Source organism: Sceloporus undulatus, chromosome 4 (assembly GCF_019175285.1).
Source record: "Sceloporus undulatus isolate JIND9_A2432 ecotype Alabama chromosome 4, SceUnd_v1.1, whole genome shotgun sequence".
Lineage (NCBI taxonomy): Eukaryota > Metazoa > Chordata > Lepidosauria > Squamata > Phrynosomatidae > Sceloporus > Sceloporus undulatus.
In genome coordinates this window covers 66,385,338-66,391,956 of record NC_056525.1, presented here as the reverse complement: position 1 = coordinate 66,391,956, position 6,619 = coordinate 66,385,338, and positions in this window count along the sequence as shown.

Below are 6,619 nucleotides of genomic sequence, written 5' to 3'. Positions count from 1 at the left end.
TTTATCGCAAGTTCACTGATCAATGCTGTCTTCATCCCTCCCCATCCTATAGTTTCATGGCCCCAGAAAGCTTAGTCTTTCAGTTAATGAGCATTTTAAGCATAACAGTCTTGTTTCCTTTTGTGAGGGAAATTCAGGGTCACATATCTGGACCAGACCTAAAGTCTACATTGCTGGATTTCTTTTTTCTTATGGCTAACACAACTGTCTTTGTTTTAAAGTGTGTGCTTCTCCCAAGTATATGGGGCAGATCTTTAGCTTGCATTTCTGAAAGCACCTATGTGTTTTCAGAAATGGAAATCAACTGCTTGGTCCCTGTATTCATTACCAGGTATAAGCTGATACCTGCCAGTGATTCACACAGTCTGCAAAAGTAAACATAACAGATCTCACATGCTGTTGTTCAAAGTTTGAATAGCACACATGGAGGGGGGGGTGAAAGAATGAATTTTACTGCAAAGTTTATGGCCACAGCATCTGGCCTAAATTTTTGGACTTGTTTGTTTCTTCCTTTGCCCTCTGGTTTGTTTGTTTGGTATTACCTAGTCTGTTGAAGAGTTCTGGATAACTTGAAAACTTACACAGCTTTGTGGCATTTTGGTTGGTTCACATAAAAATATTGCTTAACGGTGGATCTGATTTCCTTTTTCTCTCTCATGGTCCAACACAGTTATTCTTGGTATCAATGATGATAGTGGGGTGGGGTTTTTTGGTTTTTTTTTTTTTTGAAGAGGGATAGGTTTCATGCACAGTGTCTTCATAATAACACAGTTTATACCAAACCATGCCACATGATGTGCATAGGAACACCTATCTAGTAAAGGCAGTATAAGTTCAATGGCAGCATCATTCCAGCTGCTTCACTTAACAGCTGAGGAGGGTGGGGGGAAGCAGATTGTGTCCATGAGCTTTTTTTGTTTTTTTTGAACCAACTGTAAAGAGAACTCCTGAATTTTTAAGAAGAATTAATAACACCTGCAGGATATAAAAGGTAGATAGTGGTTTATGTTTTGTGAAAGTGGTGTATGTGAGGGAAGATCATTGTACTGGTGATCACATTGTGTGTGTGTGTGTGTAGGTGTAAGGGGTGGGGGTGAAATATACAGGTACGTCTATGGATATCTATGTGTTTTTGTGTCCTACACAGCCAATAGGAGCTGCAGAAGAATTATTGTAATTGAGGAATGTTGAAAGAGAAAACACTCAGTGTTGGAACTCTCAACCCAAATTTCACCCCCCCCCCCCCTCCATGTGTGCTATTCAAACTTTGAACAACAGCATGCGAGATCTGTTATGTTTACTTTGGTGTTATGTTTACTTTGGATTTCTCATTTCCTAGATAAAGAAGTCCTGCCTTGCTGCCAAACTCAACCCCTGCCAGGCATTTATGCACAATTCCTAAGAATAAGGGAGCCCAGAAGATGTAGTGGCATGAGTGCTGAACTAGGACTCCAGGAGACTAGGGATTCAAATCTCCACTCATGGGTCACTCAGCCTTGGTGGGACTTGAACAAGTAATACTCTCTCAGCCACAGAGGAAGGCAGTGCCAAAAATCATCTGAACATATCTTGCCAACAAATCCTCATGATAGGTTTGCCTTAGGGATGCCATAAGTTGGAAAACAACTTGACGAGATACAGCAACAGCCATCGAAGTGTAAGGCAAGATGAAAAGAGGGTAGAAAAAGATGTGTCAGAAATAAATCAAGGCGGGGATAAAGTGCCTAATACCCTTTGTTGCCATGTCTTTGTTCAAAAGCCCCTCACTTCAGATGGTTAAAAGTATACTTTCTCTGGTTTTCACTCATTTGTATTTTGGTGAGGCCCTAGAGCTGTCTGGCTGAGAATTTGACATCTGCTTCCTAAACTACAAATTCTCTAGGATTTGATAGGATGTTGCCATAGCAGTTATAATGAAATCATAGTGCCATAAATGTTTAGAGTGAAAGGACCCCATGAGTGTAGTACAACGCTTTTCAATATGACACTCTCAAGATGGGACAGGCAGTTTCCCTTTGCTTGGGACAATGGGAATTGTAGTTAAGCATATCTAAAGAGCAGATAGTGTGGTATAATGGTTTGAACATTGGGGTATTACTCTATAAGCAGCGTTCAAATCCCCACTTGGCAATGTAAACCCACTGAGTGACTTTGGGCAAGTGACAGCCTCTCAGCCTCAGAGGTTGGCAAGGGCAAACTGTGCCTGAAGAAGCCTGCCAAGAAAACTCTGTGATAGGTTTGCTTCATGGTTCACCATAAGTCGGAAACAGCTTGAAGGCGAACAACACACACAAAGAGCAGCAGCTAAGCCAGGCAAATCTAATCTCATATGCATTTGTGAAAGTGAGAAAGTAACTGTAAAATGAGCTGTAAATTTTGGGGGCTAGTTTCCAACACTTCTAGCCACTAAGAATTTATATGGAATGCACAGAATGTCCTTGGATGTCAAGCCCATCTATGGGAGTGGTAGGGAAGGAATGTATTAAGACTTCTGTTTGAAATAAGTCCTCCTGGCTGTAGAATCAGAGGGGTATTGGCAGATTCACCTCATGTGGCAGCACACCAGGATCTGGTCAAAGAAGAGTCAGAGCGAGGAAGACTCTTGAATGGCAATGGGTCAGAGCAGGTCATGTGGTAAGGCCTGAGATCCCTCCAAAAGTTTGTAGGTCAATCTGACCCTTCCTGATATATCCATTCCTGACCACTCATGCAGCTAGATACAAGTCCAGGACATTCTGTGCATTCTACATGCATTTCTGGATAGCTGGAAATGGTGGATGCTGCCCTTCGAACTGGTGGCACTGAATGGATCTTTTTCACAGACCGCATATGCCAGAGTGTGACTTATTTTGCCTTTGGCATACCTCAGGAAATACCCATTTCAACAGTTCAGAACCAGGAAGTAAGACCAGAGAATTATTATTTTCTAAATCTAAAAATATTTTCAAAGTTCCTTTCAGGGTTACATGCCCACAAATTACCAGGCAACACTATCGAATCTAGTTTCATGTATTCTTTTAATTGGAACATCACCAACGAAAATGCTAGCTGTGATAACAAGAAAAAGTTTCACTTTGCTTTTCTAGTCTACCACAATAGGAAACCAGTGTGTTTTCTTCAAGGCACATGGGTAATTTCTGGACTTTATATTTTCACAATGGGAATTAGAACTTGCTTCTTAATCTCACAGTCCTAGCAAGAAACTAAAGATTTCACTGGGTTAGTGTCTGCTCAATACTTGCAGGTGTCCAGCAATCTGTGATTGTGAGACTAAGAAGCAAGATAGGGAATATGGCTATTGCAGCTACTGTAGGAGGTACAAGGTGTAGTGGCAGAAGGGAAGCACACCTATGTCACACCTTAGCCACATCTCAAGCGGTAGAAAGAGTGATAAAAATCATGCAGATTGGGGGCACCTTACAAGCACTGATAAAGTAGACCCAAAACCTCAGATTGTTTAGAGCACAACTAGATGCAAGTGTGGAAACAACCATTGATATCGTCATGTGCCTTCAGGTCATTTCTCACTTATGGCAACTCTAACGCATGGAGTTTTCTTGGCAAGGTTTGTTCAGAGGGGGCTCACCCTGTGACTTCATCTGAGGCTGAGAATGTGACTTGCCCAAGGTCACCCAGTGGGTTCAAACCTTGGTCTCCAGAGTCATAGTCCAATGATGAAACCACTACACCCCCCCAGCTCTCACTATGCCCTCTGGTGGCATAGTGGGTTAATACAACTATTGAAAAGCATGAAATCCCAAAACTGAAAGCTCTTAGCAGAACTATTGGGCAGTCTAGATGAGCCCTATGTAAGCTTGAGTAAGGCAACCCAATCTGACACTTGGGCTGCTGCCACACTGCAGAATTTATAGTTTGTTGTGGCACCAGAGAAGGCTAAATATCTCACTACAACTACAAAACTACATTTACAAAACTACAAATCCCAGAATTTCATAGCATTCAGCAGTGGCAATCAAAGAAGTGTCAAACTACATTAATTCTACAGTGTAGATACAATCTATAAAAGTCTCTAACCCACATACTTTAAACATTTTTAAAAAACTTTTAAAAAACCCATTAGATTTTAAAAGTCTATTTTGTAGTCCAATATTTAAGCCAGAATGGTACACCAAAATGTCAAATCACCAAAATTTACTGGACAGAGGAGTTGAGTGCTAGGGTCAAGCATCTGTTATAGCAAACAGAGATCTGAATTAGGCAATAAAGCAGCACTGATGTGTCAATGAACAAACTGCTAGATTGGAATTTCAGATGCTGGAACCTATGGGTTTGAAGCAGTAGCAGCTACCAGCCATTCGTGTTTGTTGGGGGACAGAATGGTGAAACTAGTCTACTGCACTAAGAGTCAAATTAGATATTAAAAGGAATGCATTCTATCTGCAATTAACATGCTTTCCTTCCAGGAGTTCCTCAGAAATGCATACCAGAGCAATCAGACTTTATCTTTTGGTCAACCAATCAATAATTTTATTATGGTGACCATCACAAAAGGAAAAAAAAGACAATTTTTTATTGTGAGTTAAAATTTGACCAAGTAGCATAAAATACAAATAGGCATAAAATATAATAAATAGATAAGATACAATTTAAGCACTTCTTTAAATCTGTAGGAAGGATGTCATCTAGCTTCAGATATGGTGGAGGATTCTGTCCTAGCCCTCTGCTTGGCAGAAAAATGTTTTGGAATCTACCAGCTGTTAAACTCTGTCCTTCTGCTCTCCTACTGCACTACCATATGCAGGATTGTCATGTCCAGAGATGGCCCAGGATCCTATGGTGTCTTCTCTTGGATCCTACTGCTTTGTTCAGAATTGATGACTTAAACTTAGAGAAGCATTGAGGGCGATTCCATGGTCAGAAATACTAAAAGATAAAGGAGTCCAGGATGGATGGGACTTTCTCAAAAGGGAGATACTGAAGGCACAATTTCAAACAGTTCCAGTGAGAAAGAAAAATGGGAGGTGTCTCAAGAAACCAGGATGGATGACTAAGGAACTTTCAACCGAGTTAAGTTTGAAACGGAACATGTATAAGAAATGGAAAAAGGGGGAAATCACAAAAAAGGAATTCAAAGAAATAGCAGGCATGTGTAGGGGTAAAGTCAGAAAAGCTAAAGCGCAGAATGAACTCAGGCTTGCTAGAGAGGTTAATAATAATAATAATAATAATATGTTTTATTTATAAACCGCTATTCCAAATAGATCATAGCGGTGTACAAGAAAATTATATAACAGTACAAGAAAAATCTACAATTAAGATACACTGTATCTTCAGGCCAGCCCCTGATGACGCTGGGCCGGCCTGCTCTCTCCCTCAACGGCCGAAAGATGACAGTTATGGAGGGAGGGCACTTAAGAACAATAAAAAGGGCTTTTTTGGATATGTCCGCAGCAAAAGGAAGAAGAAGGAAACAGTAGGGCCACTGCGTGGAGAAGATGGCAAAATGCTAACAGAAGACAGAGAAAAGGCAGAATTACTCAACACCTTCTTTGCCTCAGTCTTCTCAGAAAAGGAAAAGGGTGCTCAACCTGAGGATAATGGAGCAGAGGACAGAATAGGGGAATTTCAGCACAGAATAAGTAAAGAGATAGTAGAGGAACACCTGGTTAATCTAAATGAATTTAAGTCTCCGGGACCAGATGAACTCCATCCAAGGGTATTAAAAGAACTGGCAAATGTAATATCGGAGCCATTGGCAATAATCTTTGAAAACTCCTGGAAAACAGGAGAGATCCCAGCAGACTGAAGGAGGGCAAACGTTGTCCCCATCTTCAAAAAGGGGAAGAAAGAGGATCCCAACAATTATCGTCCAGTTAGTCTGACATCAGTGCTAGGAAAGATTCTGGAGCAGATCATTAAACAGAGAGTCTGTGAACATCTAGAAGGCAATGCCATAATCACAAAAAGTCAACATGGGTTTCAGAGAAACAAGTCATGCCAGACAAACCTAATCTCTTTCTTTGATAAAATTACCAGGTTGGTAGATGAAGGGAATGCTGTGGATATAGTATATCTTGATTTCAGTAAGGCCTTTGACAAGGTTTCCCATGACATTCTTGCAAACAAGCTTGTAAAATGTGGGCTAGACAAAGGAACTGTTCAATGGATCTGTAATTGGTTGACCGGCCGAACCCAAAGGGTGCTCAACAATGGCTCCTTTTCATCCTGGAGAGAAGTGACCAGTGGGGTCCCACAGGGCTCTGTCCTGGGCTCAGTGCTATTCAACATCTTTATCAATGACCTGGATGACAGAATTGGGAGCATACTTATCAAATTTGCAGATGACACCAAATTAGGGGGAATAGCTAATACCCCAGAGGACAGGATCAAGATTCAAAATGACCTGAATAGACTAGAAAGCTGGGCCAAAGCTAACAAAATGAAATTCAACACAGAGAAATGTAAAGTATTGCACTTAGGGCGGAAAAATAAAATGCACAGATATAGGATGGGTGACACCTGGCTGAATGAAACTACGTGTGAAAGGGATCTAGGAGTCCAAGTAGCCCACAAGTTGAACATGAGTGAACAGTGTGATGCAGCAGCTAAAAAGGCCAATGCTATTTTAGGCTGCATCAATAGAAGTATAGTGTCTAGA